This window comes from Lactuca saligna, chromosome 4 (genome assembly GCF_052625555.1).
Source record: "Lactuca saligna cultivar CGN05327 chromosome 4, ASM5262555v1, whole genome shotgun sequence".
Classification (NCBI taxonomy): domain Eukaryota; kingdom Viridiplantae; phylum Streptophyta; class Magnoliopsida; order Asterales; family Asteraceae; genus Lactuca; species Lactuca saligna.
The window spans coordinates 106,424,174-106,447,531 of NC_136420.1; positions in this window are offsets into that span (position 1 = coordinate 106,424,174).

A 23,358-nucleotide genomic window follows, 5' to 3' on the forward strand; every position below is an offset into this window, starting at 1 on the left:
TATATATGTATTAGGATCGTTCCATGTGAACGGCATCCCAGTTCAGGTATTGTTCGACTCGGGTGCATCCCGATCGTTCGTTTCTCTTGCGCTTAGCAAGAGGTTTCATGAGACTTCAGGCGAGTTAGATTGCCCGTTAGAGGTAGAGATTGCTGACGATCAATCGGTGCAAGCATCGATGGTGTTTCGAGATTGCGTTCTGCGACTGTTTTAGGAGCGTTACCTGGTAGACTTGGTTCCCATTCCATTGCGTGGGAACAAGGTGATTATTGGCATGGATTGGTTGAGCCCTAATGGGGCAGTGATAGATTGCGCGCAGCAGCTAGTGCGAGTCAGGACCCCAAGCGGGGGAGAGTTAGTGATTCATGGCGAACAGCCACAGTGTGGACCCACTGTATGTTCAGCAGCGAGGGCTAGGTGTTATCTCCAGCAGGGATGCGCGGGATATGTCGCGTATGTGATGGATACTCGGGAGGCGGGTAAGGCGACCGTGAGCGAGGTCCCGGTGGTTCAAGATTTTGCAGATGTTTTCCCGGAGGAACTACCTGGGATACCTCCGGAGCGACAGGTAGAGTTCAGGATCGATCTTATTCCCGGTGCGGCTCCGATAGCCAAAGCACCATATCGGTTGGCCCCTCCCGAGATGCAGGAGTTGTCTACGCAGCTGCAAGAGCTGCTAGACAAGGGATTTATTCGTCCGAGCAGTTCGCCTTGGGGAGCCCCGATTCTATTTGTGAAGAAGAAGGACGGGTCGCATCGAATGTGTATAGATTACCGGGAGTTGAATAAGGTGACGGTGAAGAACCGTTACCCACTCCCGAGGATTGATGACCTCTTTGACCAGCTTCAAGGAGCATCTTGGTTCTCCAAGATTGACTTGCGTTCGGGTTATCATCAGATGAGGGTCAGGGAGGAGGATACGCAGAAGACCGCGTTTCGAACACGTTATGGCCACTATGAGTTTGTGGTGATGCCATTTGGGCTCACCAATGCTCCTGCCGCGTTCATGGATCTCATGAACCGCGTTTGCAGACCGATGCTGGATCGGTCTGTGATAGTCTTTATCGATGACATCCTGGTTTATTCCAAAACCCAGGAGGAGCATGAGGAGCATCTGAGGGAGGTGTTGGAGACCCTGAGGAGGGAGAGCTTGTATGCCAAGTTCTCCAAGTGCGAGTTCTGGCTGCACGAGGTGCAGTTTCTTGGGCACCTCGTCAACCAGAACGGGATTCTGGTCGATCCGGCCAAGGTTGAGGCCGTGATGAGATGGGAGGTTCCGAAGTCTCCATCTGAGATTCAGAGTTTCCTAGGATTGGCGGGCTACTATCGGAGATTTATCCAAGATAGCCGTACCCCTGACACGACTGACGAAGAAAGCTGTGGTCTTTCGGTGGGGACCCGAGCAGCAGGCTGCGATTGAGATGCTGAGACAGAAATTGTGTGAGGCGCCGATCTTAGCCCTGCCTGAGGGCGTAGAGGATTTTGTGGTTTATTGTGATGCGTCCATTTCGGGGTTGGGCGCAGTTCTGATGCAGAGGGGGCATGTCATTGCCTACGCTTCGAGGCAGCTCAAGCCCCACGAGGCGAACTACCCGACGCACGATTTGGAGTTGGGGGCCGTGGTCTTCGCCCTCAAGATTTGGCGACATTACCTCTACGGGGTTCGTTGTACCATCTACACGGACCACAAGAGTCTGAGGTATCTCATGGACCAGCCGAATCTGAACATGAGGCAGCGTCGGTGGTTGGATGTGGTGAAGGATTATGATTGCGAGATCCTTTACCACCCGGGGAAGGCCAACGTGGTGGCCGATGCGTTTAGCCGCAAGGCGGCGCCGATCAGGGACGTATGCCTGAGGATGACCGTAGTGACTCCCCTATTGGAGCAAATTCGGGAGGCTCAACAGGAGGCTATCAAGGAGGAGCATCGGAAGAGCGAGCGCGTGGTGGGTCAGGTATCCTCTTTTGATTATGATAGCCGGGGTCTATTGACACTACACCATAGGGTGTGGGTGTCGTATCACGGGGGCGTCCCCCAGATTTTGATGGATGAGGCGCACAAGTCCTGATTCTCTATCCATCCTGGGGCGACGAAGATGTATAGGGATCTTCTTCTGAACTATTGGTGGCCCTGCATGAAGCAGGATGTGGCATGGTACGTAGACGGTGCTTGACCTGCAGGAAGGTCAAGGCCGAACATCAAAGACTGCATGGTAAGATGCAGCCGTTGGACATTCCACTGTGGAAATGGGAAGATATCACCATGGACTTTATTATAAAGCTTCCCAGAACCGCGCGTGGAGTGGATTCGATTTGGGTCATCGTGGACCGACTGACCAAGAATGCTCACTTTATTCCGATTCAGGAGAGCATATCGGCCGAGAAGTTGGCCGATATCTATATCAGGGAAATCGTGGCGCGGCACGGGGTGCCGGTATCGGTGATCTCGGATAGGGATATACGTTTCACTTCCAGATTTTGGAAGAAGTTTCATGACGAGTTGGGCACTCGATTGCATTTTAGCACCGCCTTTCACCCGCAGACAGATGGTTAGAGTGAGCGGACCATCCAGACTTTGGAGGACATGTTGCGGGCGTGTGTGTTGAATTTCGGTGGTAGCTGGGATACCTATCTTCCCTTGGCTGAGTTCTCCTACAACAACAGCTATCACGCGAGTATTAACCGACCACCGTTCGAGATGTTGTACGGGCGGAGGTGCAGAACCCCGATATGTTGGGGTGAAGTTGGCCAGAGAGTCATGGGAAGCACCGAGGTGGTGCTAGAGACGACCGAGAGGATCCAGCAGGTTCGGAGCAGACTTCAGACTGCTCAGAGTCGGCAGAAAAGTTACGCCGATAAGCGTCGATCCGACTTGGAGTTCCAAGTCCGGGATATGGTTCTCCTGAAAGTGTCGCCTTGGAAAGGCGTCATTCGATTCAGGAAGCAGGGCAAGTTGGGCCCAAGATTCATCGGGCCGTTCAGGGTTGTAGCCCGGGTGGGCAAGGTGGCGTATAGGCTGGATCTGCTAGCCGAGCTTAGTCAGATCCATAGCACTTTCCATGTTTCGCAGCTGCGGAAGTGCCTGGTGGACGATTCAGCGGTACTACCGTTGGAGGATATTCAGGTTGATGACAGCTTGAATTACATTGAGCGCCCAGTCGCAATACTCGACAGGAAGTCAAAGGCTTTGAGGAACAAGAGGGTAGAACTAATGAAGGTGCAATGGCAGCACCGCAAGGGTTCGGAATGGACTTGGGAGCCGATGGACGAGATGATGGAGCACTACCCCGAGCTGTTTCAGGATCGAGCAGCAGACTTCGAGGACGAAGTCTAAAATAAGTGGGGGAGATTTGTAGCACCTAGTTTCCGGTATGTGAATTTTATTTGAATATTTCCCTATTTTAGCCTTGGACTCGGCGAGTCATAGGTCCGACTCGCCGAGTAGGGACGAGACTCATGACACGTTTAAGTTGGCGACTCGGCGAGTCACTGCTGCTGGATGAAACCCTAAATTTCAAGGGTTTGCACCCTATTTAAACCCTCATTCCGCCCCAAACTCGTCCCCATTCACCCCCAGAACTCCCAACATCGTTTCTACCCTTATTTCCTTGAGAGATTGAAGTGTTTTGGAGTGTTCTTGAAGATTTTGAAGAGAAAGAAGAGTAGATCAAGAAGAGGAGAAGGAGACCATGCATCTTTGTGTCATCTCAACGTTTTCCTTGAGGTATAGCTCGTTTCCCCTCTGTTTTCAAGCTTGTAATCTCTTTTAGCTCGATAGGAGTCCTTCTTGGGCTCTTCCCCAAGCTTGTTTGTGCTTTGTGGGTTGTAATAAGTTGTTAGCCTTTAGATCTAGGCATGATTTAGTCCCTGGAGCTTGGATCTAATGCCTTTATGGGGTCACATTGCATGAAAGCCCTAGATCTACCTCTTTTGGTGCACTTTGAGCCTTAAAATCCATATTGGTGAATATCTACACGTAAAGTTGGAAACTTTACGTGTGATTTGTGCCCTAGAAGCCCAGATCTGTGAACAGCATGGACTGGAATCGAGCAAATCGGTGTATTTGATGGATGCATGGCTACGACTCGGCGAGTCGTATATGTGACTCGACGAGTCTGGTCGCGAGTCACTGAATTGGTCCCTTTATGATGTATCGAGTTGAGCCGTGAGTCACAGGGGGTGACTCGGTGAGTTGGAAGCTGAACTCACTCAGGATAGGACTCGGCGAGTCAATGCCCTGACTCGGCGAGTCCAAGGCAATCTTCATAGATCAAGAACAGACTCGGCGAGTTGTTCATACAACTCGGTGAGTCTTAGCATAAGTGTTCTTCGGATGAAGACGAACTCAACGAGTTGTTCATACAACTCGGCGAGTAGGATGAAGAGGTTGAACGTCAGTCTAGAAGATGAACTCGTCGAGTGATAGCCTAACTCGACGAGTAGAAACAGGGACTCAGGACAATCGTCTGATAGGGACTCGACGAGTTGGAGAGCCAATTCGGCGAGTCGGGTCAACTGAAAGTTGACTCTGACTTTGACTTAGAGCTAGACCAGGGGTAAAATGGTCATTTTACCCAAAGGACAGTTAACAGTGTTTGATTGAGTATGTTGTGGGAATTGCAGCCGGAGGATTTCCGGAGCAGCAGCGGTCAGTTAGTTCCCGATCAGTTTAGCAACTACTTTGAGGTGAGTTACCTTCCAGTAGTCGTGGGTCTAAGGCCACAATGTCGGCCCACCAGTAGGAGACGTATGATAAATGATTGTCTTTGTGATATCATCTAGGTTTGCTATTACCTAATATATTATATGCTATCATGATACATTATATGCGATAGTAGTAGAGTTCGGTTGTTAGGACCGCAAGGTAGTCAGATACCCTAGAAACGTCTGACAGTATGTGATGATATGTTTGTATGTTGGCCTGTTATGTTATGCTATAGAGGTAGCAGGAGGGGACCAGTCCCCGAGGATCGGTTGTTAGGACCGATGGGTAGTCAGCACCCCAGAATGGCTTGACACGGGTAGGACGGCACCCCAGAATGGCCGTATGGGTAGGTCGGCACCCCAGAATGGCCGTACCGGGTAGTCAGGCACCCCAGAATACCCTGGCAGTACGTATGTTATGTGTTTGTATGGTATGTGGTACGTTGGGGGAACTCACTAAGCTTTGTGCTTACGTTTACAGTTTTGTTTTTAGGTACCTCTTCACCGAAGGGGAAGGAGCCGGCGTGGTAGCGGCACATCATGCACACACTCTGGTTTCCGCAATTACGAGATTCACTGGGATTGTACTCTGATATTTTGATGGGATGTATGGTTTGACTTTTTAAAACAAGGTTTTGTTTATTAATGTTTTCTAAAGTAATATTTTAAAATGAAATTTTCGGACATGAAAATTGGGTCGTTACAACATTAAAAATAAAATAATAGATAGACCCATAATCTATGAAGAAATTTGAAATAGTTGTAACAATGATTTTTCGTGGATATTAGGAAGGATGAAATTCGACTTATAACGAAGAATTTAGGACGTGTCTAATGGAACGATAACAGACTCGCAACCTGTATGTGTTTTTGAACTAAGTGTCCACTAGGTGAACTCCATCCCTAATGGTTACCTTATTGACATATATTGTTAAGGAATCCCCTGAACTATATTGTCTATCCCGAAGATAATCCTTACGATGGGTCATTTGAATTAGGTGCTTTTGGGACAGTAAGTGAGGATAACGGTAATGGGTAATTGGGTTGAATGATTTTATGAAAATACATAATTAAAAGAATTTAATTATCATGGATTGAAAAACATATGTGCTCATCGGGCTCCAAACCTAACCCACTCAGTTTCTTGTATAACAGGTAGTGGCACGAATGATCAGATTAGAGATTTACGGATTATAGTGCGTACAATAATAGATGTTTGCAAGACTTGTATGATTTTTGTTTATGCTTATGTATTGTATTGATGATGACATCTCAATGTTTTTGATATAAATAAAATACATTTTTTCATAAATGTTGTGATAATATCATTATCATTTTTTGGAAACAAATTTCTCAATATTATTCTTGTAAAAAGATACTTTGATTTTAAATAAAGTTAAACAAATTGCTCTAAGATGTTGAGTGGGTTAGATTCACGCTTAGTATCAGACCACGATACTAAGCGCATGTTTTTCGTCAACTTCATTGATGCGAAAGGGTATAGATTCATGCTTAGTATCAGACCACGATGAACGGTGAGTTCTTTTTCTTTTGAGAGTGAACCTTTGTTTGTCGCAGGGGTGATTTTGAATGGATGGAGTTAGGTTACATTGCTCTAAGATGTTGGATGGGAATGGCCCAAAACAACCGCACGAGACTAACCCATTAAATTTGTTAATGGGCACAGGAGGTGCCATGTTCATGCCATGTTCAGGTTATCAAGTGGACTTGGTATATCCAACCTATGTATCATATCCACCACATGATTGGGAGAGGAATTAACTATTAGAAACGTGGTTATCCTTGATGTCTATATCTAGTTCTCTCCTACACGTCTCTCTCAGACTTCTCTCAAACTTCCGACGACTGCTTTACCAGACAATGCATCAACCCTAAATGTAATTGCATATTACTTGAATTTCTTAATGAATGTAATCATCATCTATTTTTATTATTCCAACAAAATATCAGAGCATATTCTCCGATATTAATCCTGTGAAATCTTATTCTGTAATAAATCATTATCTATGATTCTTGAATTGAAAATTTCTAATAAATATGTTTTGAAAAAAACAGTTAAGGAAGCATCCACAATAGAAGATGAACTGTATTTGGAATTTTATAAAAAGAATGGGCAAACTTCTAGACTTTATTGGAAATATTTTGAGTTTTTTTTCCTTGAGGTTTTGATAATTATGAGTTTTACTAATTACATTTTAATTTTATTTTCAATCATAATCGTCATGCAAGATTTTTATCAAAAAACAGTTGCAAAGATAGAGACATTATACGAAAATTCTAAGAAATTTTAATTAGTCCCTTTATAAATATGTATTACTTTTAAAACCAACGTTTATATAGAGATGTAGGACGATTTTTTTGGGGAGTAAGAAGCCCCTTTGACATCTCTTCATCTGCAAATAATTCTCGATGTGAAAACACAGAGACAGAGGACTGAGCTTTGAATAGGAAAAAGAGTGGATCTGTAGGTTCCCTAATGAATTGGCTTATTTGAAAAAGGCCTCGTTCTTTGGAAGATATATCTCGTGTTTGGTACTGCACGGTTCCACTCTGCAAGAATTCCGAATCATTCTAAGTCAACTATTCTACTCCTAAATTATTATCTATATCTCCAACGAAACTTGAACTTATGACCTCTCAATTGAGAAAGTAAATCCTTATCTCTAAACCAAAAACCTTTGGTAAATACATATATTACTTTTATTTACATGAATTTATTCATTCAATTTATTATTTTCCAGTTTTCTATACAAATTAGATGGGATGTGTACGTTTTAGTTTAATGAAATAAAGTGACAATGTACTTTCTTAATATATTTACTATAGCATCCTCTACAAAAACATTGTCCAATTGGTATATTATAAGTTACAATATATCTATTTAATACAAATTTAAACCATTTTATCCTTCTATTTATAATATTGGTAAGCAATTGTATTTATTAATTTAATTAGTTCTTTGAAATTTTCTTGGTGCATCTTAAAAATGTGGTCCAAATAATCAAAACCGTATCAATTTAAAGCAAATGCAACCTGTAGTTTAGAATATTTTTATCCCAACAATCCGACAATGTATTCATTTTTTGCAAAATGCTCCGACTTACGGGTTTTTTTTTTTTTTTTTTTTTTTTTTTTTTTGTTTAAAAAAGACATACAAATAAGAGGATACTTACTTTTTTATTAGTTACTAGATTATAACCCGTAGAAACAACGGTCGGTATATTTAAAAATTTTATGTAGATAAAAAAATAATAAATATCAAAATAAATCAAGATCTTATCGATTGTAAGTAATTATGAATTAATTTGTTAAACAAAATAAACATAATAATGTTATTAGGATATTATTTTGTATTTTAAAATTTTGAATTGAATTTGATTTATTAAAAAAAAAATAATAAAAATCATAGAAAAATATCAAATATCAAAAATACATTCCAAATTTTAAATATTTCAGTGTAATGAGAAGTATATTGACCATTTTAGGCCCCAATCCTAGTTGTTAGCAATTGCTAAGATAGTAAGATATGTTTTGCCATTTGACCTCAAATTTGGTGGTTGTTCCTGCGAGTATATCCACATCATGCCACATGCTTTTCTTCGATAAAAAATCAAACACGGATTGATCTCAATAAAATGATAATGGCTTCCATTCCTACCTCTAAAACTAGAAGACTTTTTAATCTATTTATAACAATTGTTTTTACACAAGCCCTTAAGATTACAATAAAAAAATGTGCCATGTGATTCATCAGATTCGTTTATCCATATAAACTTCTAGAATCATACCCACGTCGCCATGAACAAATATAGGATCCACTTCATTGTTTTTAAAAGAGAAAGCTTTTTTATCAATATACTAGGGAAGTCAAAGGACCCACGGTGGGTGATATGAGTTTTTTTTTTTTTTTTTTTTTTACATATTCTGAAGAAATGAACAAAAAACTTCTCAGCATGATCATTAAGCAATCATTGAGTAAGACTTTTCTGAAAGCTCTAAAGATAATATTTCAAGATCAACCTACAAGCACAACATAAACATGACTCATTTGTTACCATAGACAGAATCTTCTACATCATGCCTTATGCAATATTTTTTTTTTAACTTTAGTAAATGTTTGGAGTTAACAGTAAAAGCAGTTGCTCATAATCTTTAACCATAAACAACTCCTTAGATCAAGTATGTGGGACTTCATTGACTTCAAACTTGAATCAATCAAAGTCATTTTTTTTTTCCATCTTAGAGAGTTCATTGACTAACAATTCACAATTACACATATGATAATAATCGCATAACAAATTAAAATTCCGAAAATAAACTTGTACAAAACTACATTTAAGATTCAAACACATAAAGCAACCAAACAGACACATGATTCACATAACTACGACACTAACTAACAAAATCATTGAAAAACAAGTAGTATAAGAAGAACATATCAAAGGAAAACAAGGTTTCAAGTTGCTTACAAACAGGAAGAAGTTAAGATCAGTTGTTTGAATGTGGTTCTTGAAGAAGCTCCAACTGCGACTCGACACCTACGAAATAAAAAACAAACAAACCCTATCTCCAAATCGCAAATGAATAAATCAGAAATATTTCAATAAAAATCACCGGTTATTATTTTCATCTCACCAAATGACTTTCATGCGTTGTCATCGCTCTCCTCTTCCGATTAGATAAATCATCGTCATATGACTTCCATGCTATTATTTTTATCTCACCTGATTTTTTCACTTCTGCAAATGAAGATATACTTGCCGAATCTCATTGATCGACAATTTTTGAAGCCCTATGAGTATGGTGGATGAGGGCGTCCGACGAAGCTTTAGCAACCTCATGGTGAAAACGAAAGGTTGGCTTTATCGAAGAAACTATCATTATTTTGATCTTTGCGAGAAACTCAGCTCCTAAATTAATAGCTTATTCATCTGTTGTTACCATCGCTGTAATTTCCAATCAAATGCAGACACCAGATGTTTCACCACCTCAATCGTTTTGTAAACAAAAAAACTCGTTTTTTCTTTCTATGTTTCGAAATCTTGAGGTTTCCTCTACTATGTTCATTCAAACAGATCCAAAAAATTATTTGTTTTACTCTTTTCCATTGACAGATTTTTTTAGGTTACCTACACTTGAGATATGTATTTCTCGCATGCCACCTTTGTTTCTGATGGGTTATATCAGTATAATTTTTAAGATTGCAACTGTATGGATCATTGAATACACAATAAAGAAAAAGGTTGATATGCGGTCTTTGGAGGAGAAGTTCCCATGGCGAAAATAAGTCACCAAGATGTGTAATATATTTATTCGGCTAATTTTAAATCAAATTTTGTACCTTAATTTTGTTCCGATTTACATTTCACAATTGTTCAATTTGTTGTAATGCAAGGTTAGTTATGAAAAACAACATTTTATTTGGAATTATGACATGGAGGATGTTTGGATGCTTGTTTAAGCCAATTGTTGTGACTTGAATTCGTAGGAGTCGGTTTTGGATGAAGTTTAAAGTTGGAAATGATAAAAACATGTTTCTGGATATTTATGTAAAATGTCTCCCCAAATAACTCCTTAATTGTGCTGAGAAATAAATTTATAATCATATCATTATGGATTTAGCATGTTTTTAGTTTGAAGGATTCTATTTGGGTTTTCAAAACTAAGAGATATGTTTTTGCATCTTTGTCCAAACATAAATGTGGATTTTAAGGTTTTTTCCGCTCAAAGACTCAAGATTTATAAAGCTTGGTAATTATTTCATTACGACAGATCTAGAAACAAAGACGTCTAATAACTATTTTTTTTATATTTCGGCATTTGAAACCATATATTCGCATAAGTCGGTTTTTTTGGTATTTATTATATTTCAAAGATCCGTAACAACCAACATTTTTTGAATATTTTTTGTCTCAACAGATGTTCCAAGAATGTGTTCATCACCACATCTTCATTTACAACTACACCTTCATTAAATGGGTTTAGTCAATTGCAAAAGGAAGAGTTGGTGTCAATAGATGATGTGGTTTGTGCATTGTAAAGAGATCGTGTCAGCCAATGAAAGCAAGTTTTCCAGAAAATTACATCGAATGAAGGTTTTTTTAGTATATTCCTTAATTTGTACGTTTTATCTAATATTTGTAAGTTAGTATAGGTGGAAGTGTTAAAAGTATTGCATGATTTAAATTTGGGTACAAGAAAGGCGTAAAAAGTAAAGTAATACTTTTTTTATTACTTTTGGATGCAACAAACGTAGTAGTAGTAGTGATGACATGAGGATTGGAAGATATGTGATGATATTAGTCCTCAGGTTGTAAGGAACTATATTACTATTCAAAAGAAAATATAACCCCATTTTGTGCTTTTAATCTTTAATATTCTTGGTTTGTAGGAACGAGCTCTAAATGAACAAAAGCGAAGGGTATAGACGTATATATGTAATGTGATTCTTTAGACGAGATTAAAAAAATTGTGAATTACATTATCTAAAGGGTCAGTACATTGCTCTAAATGAAAAGATGTTGATGATTGTACAGATGAAACATGAAGATAGAAGGGAATTGGGAGCAGACAGAGTATATAAGAGGAAGGTGGTATAAATTGTTGTGTGTGAAATTCCTAAACTATGCATAAAAATTGTTGAGAGGTTACAAAACCGTCATACTTGTATACTTTTATGTCAGTTTCAAAGTTTCATGTGAAATCCTAAAATATGCTCATATTTATCTAAATTAGGTTCTCATTTGGGATATTGATTGTGAAGCATAACCTAATCATTAGATTGTTGTCATCTTTCATTATATCAAAATTATGAAGGTTTTATGAAAATCCACTTGATTTTGACATTTTCTTCATAAAAAGTAAAGGGAAACACCTCCAACTCATGTGTAGCATGGGTTCACCTTCTAGTTACAATTAAATTATGATAATGCATCTTCTTTTTACCTTTCAAACATCACGTATATTATTTTTACGACTTCATGAGTTATCGTGGGTTTCTTACAAGTAAGTCAAATAGGTTCGTAAAAAATTGAGGAGAATTTAGTTAATTCAAAGTTCAAAAATGAAGTGTCAGTTTGACTTTAACTTAGAGGATTAATAAGATATATCGGTAGTTTTACCTTTCATTCTTAGTACTTATTCCAGTTTTATGTTCCTTTTCTTCGTGTACGCTCCATCTAAAATAAAGAATCAAGAAATCCAGTGCTCTTAGGAAATAAGGTTCATAAATAGGAATTTGGTAATCAAAATCTGGATATCTTACTGATCATGTGACTTCACTATTTGTATCCATATTCACATTCCTACTATATATGTTTGGGTTACTGAGAGAATCAACTTGAGATAATTCGTTAGGAACACTCAGAGTTCTTCGCACAAGAGAATGAGTACGTTATGGAGAGTATATGGATTGTTAGATTTCTCAAGAAAAAAAGAAAAATATAAATACATGTACTTATCTATCGAAAAATTATACGAGATTGATGATAATTGCGGAATCTGCAGTTAAAAACGGTTTATGGAAAAACTATGTAGACAAATTGAGTTGCTAGCTTTGCTAAGGCAACTCTTCAGCTTTCTTTTGAAATATTCAAGAATCAAGATGTTAGGATTCAACCCATCATCCCGTTTGAAAACTTGAAGATAAAATACATAAAAATATAGATCATGTACATGCAATACACTTTTTCAAAGATGAAGTCGCCAAAACTTTGAGGTATATCTATATACTTCATAACATCATAGTTAGTTCATTAAGATCATGTACCTAAATACACTTTTTCAAAAGAATTATTTAGAAGATAAACTTCAGCACTTGTTAACAAGTGCATATTCGAACATATACATGAGATAATATTAAATTTCAGCAACCATGGAGAAATTATCATCTAATGAAATGGCTCCCTTGCCTTTGATGTTCATATAAAGGGCACAACGAGCATAAACACCTTCTTGCACTTTTATTTTGACAGCCTAAATATCTTTTATAAGAAATCGGAAGAAGACTCGATGACTTTTTCCAGGAAAGTTTCCAATGAAAGATATACACTATTTTAATGTCTTCAAATCCATAAGTGTGAGCTTATTGCATTGATTTCCATCCCCCTTATGATTGCCATAATAAAGGAAAATTGGGTGTCTCACCATTTTAGATTTGTATGGACTTGGATCACATCATAATCACAAAGTTGTGCAATAAGTTAAAGTGGTGAAAAGTAAAACTACCGGTACATCTTATTAATCCCTAATTGAAATTTTTGCCTTTCTAGGTTAAAGTGATGAGAGGCTTGGTTATTTTGGAGAAATTCTCGATGAATCTCCGGTAATAGCCTGCAATCCCTAAGAATTGGTATACTTTGATTAGCGTTGTTAGTGCTTTCCAATCCTTAACTAATTCGATCCTTATGGGATTGGCATGAATCCTTTTATTGTTCGCCACAAGGCCGAGGAAATGCACTCTGTTAAGCCAAAACTCACATCTAGAGAACATTGAATAAAGTTTATCCTTTCTTAACACTTCTAGAATTAATTGCAAGCATTAGCCTTGTTCTTACTTGGTTCGTGAATATATCAATATGTCGTCAATGAAAATGATCACAAATTTATCCAAGTGGGGTTCACACACTCGATTAATAAGGTCCATCAATAGCACTACAAATAAAATTACATTTAGTGGCATAATTTTTTAGTGTCATTTCTTTTTAGTGTCATTTCTTTTTTTGTGCCACTATAATATGTTTTTAGTGGCAAATGTTTTTATACCCTCTTTATCACCTCAATTTTAGTTTTGGCGCTTCTAATTCCATAAAGTTAATCGTTTTCCACCACCACAATTTAATTTTCATTTTCCCTTATAGAAGATGTTTGGGTTAACTTTTAAAAGTCAAAAAGTTCTTTTTGTAAAAGATGGAAAAATCAAGATTCTCTGACTTTTCAAAAAGATGTTATTTACTCTATTAAAAAAGTTGGAAAAGTTAAAATTACCAAACATCTTTTTAATTTTTAGAAAAAAAATAAAAATTAAAAATCACTTTAAAAGTTATCCTAAATACCTAGTTAGGTGTTGTTTGTTTTTTCTGAGGCAAAAGGTCTGCAGTCTGCGGACCACATTTGTAGACCTCTGCAGTAGAAGAGGTGGACCAAACGTCTGCAGTCTGAAAAAAGAAGACTGTTTGTTTTTTTAACATCTGCGGGCTATTAAAATAAACTGAAATCTAAATAAACTGATTTTTTAAAACTTCAAAGCGAATTTTTTATATATTTTTACGACTTTATTATAAATATATAACGAATCTAGATCAACTTTTATGTATTATTATATAAAAAATAAAAATAAAAATGGTATTAATTCATATACATATTTGATAAAAACCAACAACTTTGATTGCAAAGTTATAACTAAACATTATAATTAGTGATCAAAGAATTTGATACATAAATAGATGGAAATAAACTTCGATTTTTTCAAATAAATCTATTAAAAACGTACGATAAATATTTTCTCGAGAAATTGATGATACTCTATTAAATAAAGTTTTACAAATTTTTGGCAAAAAAATATAAGAATATATTATGATTTTTTTTTTCATATTTATATAAACAACTTCAACGAATATTATTATAATAAATTTTTATTTATAAATTTGTTAAAAGTATCATGTTTGTATCATCAAATGTTTTTTTTTAAGTTTTGTAATTTTTTTTTCATATTGTTTATCATTAATAAAGTTGGAAAAAATATAAATTAAAAAAAAAAAAAAAAAAAAAAAAAAAAACTTTAAAAAAATAAAGATATATATGTTTTTTTAAGCTAGAAGATGTCTGAAGATGTTAGAAGACGCTGGTCCACATCTGCGCCAAGAAGAGGGCACGCAGACATTTTTAGGTCTGCAGTCTTCAAAAAAACAAACAGTCTGCGAAGACTAATGTCTGCGCGTGGTCTGCGCGGCGCAGACAGAAGACGTCTCGCAGATCTGCAGACAAAAAACAAACACTACCTTAGTCTCCAATTTTTTTTACCTAATTCTGTCAAAATCAACACTATCGTCTTCACCCCTACCCCAAAATCCCAAAATCGACCTAAGTTGCAGCTTATTTTTTCTGTTGCTCCTTCGATGTGAATGCACTCTTATCATTCCTCACATTCTCACATTACCATATCTATCACTTTCTTTACGCCTCTTCTTACCTAGATCTTCATTTTCATCGGATTTTGTAACTAGGGCTTGCAAATTATCGTGTTTGGAATTTGGATTGGATTTTGAAGATTGTTGTAAGGTAAATTTATATCTCTAGTTTTTTTTTTTTTTTTTTTTTTTTTTTTTTTTTTTTTTTTAACTATGTGTTGATTCGCTATTGGGTTGTGGGGTTTGATGATCAATCGATTTGGGAAATAGGTTTCGAATTGAAGTCAATCTTTCTTTTTAATCATCTATTTCTAATAAAAGTTCACTCTAGTTTTCTCTTCGGTATGTGCTAGTTCTCTCTTTGGCTTCGCGGTTTTAAAGATTAATCGTTAATATAATTTGGTTTTTAGATTCAACAAAAATTCTCTTTCGTTTCTGTTCTCTAGTGAACATTACAACATGTCTTGATTTTCTTTTTTCCCCTGCATAATATTTTCACCGGTCCTGATTATATCTCCACTTGCAAAAGAGAACTAGATTGATCCTTGTCGCCCTGTTTTAGTCTGCAAAAACTTAAAATAAATTGGGGGCAATAACTATTCTGTCATTTCTATCTAGCCGTTATGCTATGAGACCTAAAAGAATGCTCCTTTGGCTCCCTTTCATGCTTGACTTTGTTGGCTACTTTTGAAGTTCTCATTAAGGGGATGGGATGGCCATTAAAAATTGATCGTACATAAGTATCTATCGGTTTGTATTTTTTTTTTTTTTTTTGTAACCTTATTGGTTAAAATTCAAAGGCATTGCTCATGGTTACACATACTAATGAGTAACTTAGTCAATGTTCATTATTTACATTATTATATATGTAGTAGAGTTGTGCAAAAATTGGTGTTGGCTATATCATTTTGTTTCTAGTAGTTGTAGAACTGGTTTCCGATTAGCCGAACCCAACTAGTTTTTTTCTAGAATTTTTATTTTACAAATTTTAAATAATATTGCTCTGTATTTATATTTTTTTTCAAACTATTAAATTTCAATTTTTTGTCTGGATTAGAACCAAAATATATCTATATCTGATTGTACAAGTTGTCTAATATGTAGCAGTTTCATTTGGTCCAAGATTGTAACCTTTTATGTTTTTTTTTTGGATTGTTCTAATTTAACTTTTATCTTTTTATTATTATTTCATATTTATGATATTTTAGATGAGAAATGAATGGTGGATGAAGTAAAAGGGCAATGGAATAAGCAAAAGCACTTAAAAGAGGTTCCCTCTCTATTCTCTATTAGTGTCATTAATATATACCTAAATTTATAACTTTTATCTCTCATATAACCAACTGATCTACGTTTCTTTTTATTTGTTATGTTTATTAGCTATTCCCACATGTTCCTAAGTTGGCTAAACAAGAGGAGAAATTTTACAAAGTTCGAGATCAATCAAGTTTCGTGTTTCTTCCCTAAAAAGTATTTAGATCGATAAAAATATATTTTGAGTATTAGCATAACATTTAGACTTAGCAAACATTTTTGAATATGTTTGTGTTTTAAATATATTGAGAATAGTGTTTTTAGACAAGTTTGAGTTGTTGTAACGATATTGTATTTCCATTTATTATATTAGCTATCTTATGAGCATTTTATGTTCCATTAAATATTGAAAAATGTCACTAAATGCATGTAAATAATATTTATTTTAGTAGTTAAATAGTATCATAAAAATAGTGCCACTAAAGCCTATAAGTATTTTAGTGGTATAATCGAAATGTGCCACTAAAACCGAATAGGGTTGCAGCGACACGATCAAAAAGTGACACTAAAGACATTTAGTGACAGCGCTTTTAGTGACACTCTTTTATTGTGCTACTGATTGTTCAGGGGGGTTTTAGTGACACTTTTTTCGGTTTTTAGTGGCACTTTTTCTATGCCACTAAATGTCATTTTATTTGTAGTGTAGGGATGGTGCGTTGGTCAGTCCAAATGGTATAACTAGGAAATCATAGTGTCCGTACCGAATCCTGAATTCTATCTTTGGAATGTCTGATTCTTTGACTTGAGTTGATTATAGCAAGATCTAAGATCGATCTTTAAGTAGTATCGGGATCATCGGGAATGTATATCAGTGACATCCCCAAAATCACGGTTATTTTAAAATTTTTATTTATGCTTATTTTAAAATAAGAATATCCCGTTTAAAGAACAATGTTGTGGAATTTTGTTCCCAGAAAACATGATAAAGGTTTTATCAAAGTATTTCCTAAGAAATGTATTTTATTCATTTTAAAACTTTGGGATGTCATCGCCAATACAGAAACATAAGCATAAACAGATCTTACATTCATTTACACTGGTGATCTACATCTCCTTAATCTCTCAATATAATGTAGATTCGTATCGACACCTGTGATACAAGTAAACTGAGTGGGTCAGGTTGGAAAACCTGGTGGGTACATAGGGTTTTCAACCCACAATAATATAGTTATTATGTTTCATCATCAAACAATTAACCCATTTACCCATCCCCATTATCTTCTTTATTCTTAAGTGTCTTCTATATAAATCATCTACTCCTCATTATTTATTCCTAAGGATTGTCCTAAGGAATAGGTACGAAGTGATAGGTTTGGAACATTCTAACACTCCTATGGTGTACATGCAACCCTAGAAACCTTGGATCAATGTTTTCTCTAAGATACATGCAAATAATAATTTTTCAAGGTTTACATCCTAACTAGCATGTTATGGGGTACTTGAATCATAAAACACTAGTAAAATTACATACCTTTTATCAGTGGTTGATTGCTTGGAGTTTGAGAGCCTAGCACCAATAATATGGATGCCTCAAATGGAAGTCACAAATCACAACAAACTTTAAAAGCTTGAGAGATAATCCTAAGGAATTGGCACGAAGTCCATCGTTACCAAGCTTAAATGATTACAACTGGTGAACACGTAGTCCAAAACATCTGGTGAACAATTAGTTCAAAAATAACTAGTGAACACACTTAGTTCAAAAATACCAAGTGAACACACTCAGCTCAAAATACCTAATGAGCACCTAGTTCAAAAACACCTACAGGTTACGAGCCTACTAGCGTTCCACTAGACTGTCTAGTATAGTCTGTGGTCATCACCTATACTCCACTAGATGACTAGATCACTGTTAACATTGATGGCTTTCATCGTGTTATCACACAACAACTATTTCATCTACCCATGTTTTACCCAACACATTTTGTAGATATAAAATCCATATACGGTTTAAATCATTTAAAACATTTATAAAAATCTATCACCCAACATAGACAGCAAGTATTCAGACAATATGCACACATAGCACGTAACTTATATTAAAATACTTCATATCTATGTGTAAGATGAAAGTAACTATGCACTCACCTATTGAGGTGGTGATTCCGAACTCAGACAGCGCTTCGTTACTCTTAAAACAATTTCCTTCGACAAAACCTAGTATCATTACCACTAGGGTTTAATCTAATATTCACCGAGACTAATTAATCATGTAGCTATTATTACTATTATATAAGTGTTAAACAATACTCTTAACCCACTATGTATAGACAGGGGCGAAACATAAAACACCGGAGGACAGGACCATTTTAGCATATAACACTTTTGAAATCCAACAAACCTATGCGGCCCTTTAAACCAGACTCCCCGTATCACGAGTGGTTAAAAAGATATTATAACGACACTTATATAACACATAATAATAGCCCAAACAATTATTATAAGGTCCTAAGAACATTACTATATTTAAATAAAATCTATATTAGAAATAGTGTAGGCGTAGCTCACTTACAGCGGGTTTTTATTAAAAAACTGGGCTTCGTTGGAGCAACGTCTATTGTAGAGTAGTCCCTAAGCTTTGTCCGTATCTTCCGCGTACGATTTCTGTTTTCTACGTTATTTATATCCACGCGTTGGTATTTACGAGTACTACAACTTTCATTTAGACCCCGTCGGCTAATTCTCATTGTATCTCAGATTTACAAAACTGTATTCGAATTCACCGCGCTTGAAGAGTAGAGACTAAGATTCATTCATATCTTTCACATACGAGCTCCGTTTTCGAGGTTATTTATATCCACGTGTTGCTATCTATGAGTACTACAACTTTCATTTAGACACCATTAGCTAATTCTCATTCTATCTCAGATTTACAAAACTGTATCGAATTCAACGCGCTCGTAGAGTAGAGACTAAACTTCATCCATATCTTTTGCATACGAGCTCCGTTTTCGACTGTATTTTTATCTTTTAACACCAATTAACGATATCTTTTGCATAAGCTTGTATGGGTACTTTAGGGAATACTTACTTGAGCTTGGCCGGTTGCGCACATCACACACTTTGTTCTTTCTTAAAACCCTTTACTCAGCCTTTTATAAAACATTTTCTTTTTCCAAAATCTTTTAGTCCCTCGATTTCAGTTCAAACACCCCCGAAGGTGTGTCCGAATCCCTCAAACCAGGGCTCTGATACCAACTTGTAACAACCCAAAAATACGAGCCAAAAATTTCATTTTTGAAAACATATACTTAGCAGAACATTCGAAATAAAACGTTTACCAATCATAACATTCTATAAAGATATCGCATGTCTGGAAAAACATTTTCATAAAACATATTAATGTCAGAGTAAAAAATCCCCAGGAAGATTTCATAGTTCGGAATACGAAGCATGTGTGTGATGGGCCGCTACCACGCCGGCTCTTTCCCCTTCGAAGAAGAGGTACCTGAAACCAAAACTGAAAACTGTAAGCACGAAGCTTAGTGAGTTCCCCCAACATACCACATACCATACAATCACATAACATACATATATTGTCAGGCATATCTGGGTGCCCGACCTACCCCTCGGTCCTCTCAACCGGATGCAAACTAGTCTATCTGGGAGTTGACCTCCCCTTCGGTCCTCTCGACCGGATACTGACTAGCATATCTGGGTGCTGGTCTCCCCTTCGGTCCTCTCGACCGGATACTAACTAGCATATCTGGGAGCTGGCCTCCCCTTCGGTCCTCTCGACCGGATACTGGGGACTATTTCACCCCCTTCTACTACCACATAACACATATATCACACAATCTATCTAGCATGGCTGGGCATGACCGCCCCTTCGGCCCTATCAACTGGTATACTGGGGACTATCTCCCCCTACTGTCATTAGCACATATCATCATATCTTACTAGCACATTAGCATATCACAGGTAGTAGCACTCCTAGATGAATATCACAGAGACAAAAATCTATCATACAATCCTACTGGTGGGCCGGCATTGTGGCCTTAGACCCACCGCTACTGGAAGGTAACTCACCTCTTAGCTGTTGATTTGTGTGGGAATGGTCTATCTGCTGCTGCTGCTCCGAAAATCCTCCGGCTGCAATTCCTACCAAATACTTAGTCAAATACTGCTAACCAGCCTCAGGGTAAACTGACCATTTACCCTTAACCAAACCATGAGTCAAAGTCAAAGTCAACTTCCAGTTGACCCGACTCGCCGAGTTAGCTTGTCAACTCGCCGAGTCCCTATCCCTTTGTCTGACCACTAACCCATCTCTACTCGTCGAGTTTGGAATTGACTCGATGAGTTTTCCTTCTAAGTTGATGACCCAACGTTCTTCATTCTACTCTCCAAGTTGTATGAACAACTCGTCGAGTTCGTCTTCATCTAAAGAACACTCTATGCTTAGACTCGCCGAGCTGTATGAACAACTAGCCGAGTCCGTTCTTGAGGCAAGAAGATTGCCTTGAACTCGCTGAGTCATGGCATTGACTCGCCGAGTTACTACATGAGTGAGTCTGGCTTCCAACCCACTGAGTCACACCCTATGACTCACTACTCCAACCCGTAAACACGAAAAAGAGGAAAACTCGGGGACTCGCGACTCAACTCGCCGAGTCAGATGAACAACTCGTCGAGTCTGCCACATGCAAATACTATACACGCGATTTTGCTTGAATCCAGCCCATGCCATTCATAGATCTGGGTTCCTAGGGCCTGGTTTACACGTAAACTTTCCAACTTTACATGTAAATAAACACCCATGAGAGTTTTAGGGCTCAACGTTGCACCAAAAGGGTAGATCTAAGGCTTTCATGCACTATGGTCCCATAAAGGCAGTAGATCCAAGCTCCTGGAGCTCAATCATGCCTAGATCTAGAGGCTAAACAACCTATCATCCACTCTAATACACAAACAAGCTTGGGGAAAGGCTCAAGAAAGACCTTCATGGAGCTACAAGGGACAACAAGCATGAAAACAAACGGAAAATGAGTTATACCTCCAGGAAATCACTGAGATAACACCAATAAGCTTGGCCTCCTTCTTCTCTTCTTGATCTACTCTCCTTCCCTCTCCTAATCTTCAAGAAAACTCAACAAAATGCTTCAATCTCATAAGAAACAAGCTTGAACGAAGTATAAGGCTCTAGGGGTGAAGGGGGCGAGCTTAGGGGCGGATAAGAGGGTTTAAATAGGGTGCAAACCCTTGAAATTTAGGGTTTCATCAGACAGTGGGGACTCGCCGAGTCCAGAATATGGACTCGCCGAGTCGCCAACTTAAACGTGTTCCGGAACCCATCCCTACTCGGCGAGTTGGACCTACAACTCGCCGAGTCCAAGGCTAAAAATGACAAATACTTAGATAAATTTTACGTACCAGGAATCAGGTGCTACAATTACGAGGATCTTCCATGAGCGGGCAATGTTTTGCCCAGAGCACGTGTCCTCCGAGCAAGCACGTATGAGCCGATATCTAAGCATTTTGTGGAGAGATATACGGGAGTTCGTGGCAAACTCGATGTACCGAACATTTGATGAGCTTCAGGCAAATGCCCAAAAGAGGTAGATAGAGCTGGAGACCCAGGCTAGGGAGGAGGCTGAGTCTCAGGGGAAGGATCGGCAACCGGCGCATAGATCGAATTTTTCGATCCATCCCGGGGCCACTAAGATGTATTTGGACCTGAAGAAAGAGTATTGGTGGCCCTGTATGAAGAGGGATGTTGCATGGTTCATTGAGAGGTGCTTGACCTATCGCAGGGTTAAGGCTGAGCACCAACATCCACATGGTAAGCTGCAGCCGTTAGAGATTCCCAAGTGGAAATGGGAACAGATTACCATGGATTTCATCACCAAATTACCGAGGACTGCGAGGGGTGTCGATGCAATTTGGGTGATTGTGGATAGGTTGACGAAGAGCGCTTATTTCCTTGCTATCAGTGAGAGCTCTTCTGCTGAGAGGTTGGTAGAGTTGTACGTGAAGGAGGTGGTATCACGACATGGGGTGTCGATCTCGATTGTCTCGGATCGAGATGTGTGTTTCACTTCCAGGTTCTGGAAGAAGTTTCATGAGGAATTGGGTACGGGGTTGCATTTTAGCACCACAGACTGACGGATAGAGCGAGCAGACGATTCAGACGCTCAAGGACATGCTTCAGGCATGTGTACTGGATTTCAGAGGGAGTTGGGACACATTTTTGCCTTTAGCTGAGTTTTCCTATAACAACAACCATCATTCGAGCATCGGTATGCCACCCTTTGAGTTGTTGTATGGGAGGAGGTGTCGGACCCCTATTTGCTGGTGAGAGGTAGGGCAACGTGTGATGGGTAGTACCAAGATTGTGCTTCAGACGACCGAGCAGATTTAGCAAGTTAGACAGAGGTTACTGACGGCCTAGAGCCATCAGAAGAGTTATGCGGATATACGGCGATCATAGCTCGAGTTCCAGGTCGGTGACTTCGTACTCTTGAAGGTATCTCCTTGGAAAGGGGTGATCCAGTTCAGGAAGTGGGGCAAGCTGGGGCCCCGTTATATTGGTCCATTCCGAGTGATTGCGAGGGTAGGTCGGGTAGCCTACCGGTTAGACTTACCTGCAAAGTTGGGCCAAATTCATGACACCTTTCACGTATCATAGCTGAGGAAGTGTATTGTCGACGAATCAGTAGTGGTACCATTAGAGGATATTCAGGTGGATACGAGCCTGAACTATGTTGACAGACCGGTTGCGATTAGGGATCGGAAGATCAAGGTTCTGAGAAACAAGGAAGTGCCTCTGGTGCAGGTCCAGTGGCAGCATCGGAAAGGGTCTGAGCTGACTTGGAGCTAGAGCGAGAGATGCGTGAGCAGTATCCATAGTTATTTGCATAGTAAGACTTTGAGGACGAAGTCTGATTCTAGTGGGGGAGAATTGTAACATCCGGATTTTCAGGTACATCATTTATTTATTATTTTGGATATTTTGAGAGAGACTCGCCGAGTTGATGCTTAGACTCGTCGAGTAGAGTCATGAATTTCCATCCGGGTTAATGACCAGACTCGGCGAGTCCATGCTGTTTAATGAAACCCTAATTTTCGGGGTTTGAGACCTATTTAAAGGCCCTTATGGCCTTCATTTGCGGCTACCAGTTGATAGAGAGAGACCCCAGAGTGTGTGTGAGCGTTTTGAGAGAGAAAGGAAGCCATTTTTGATCCATATGTG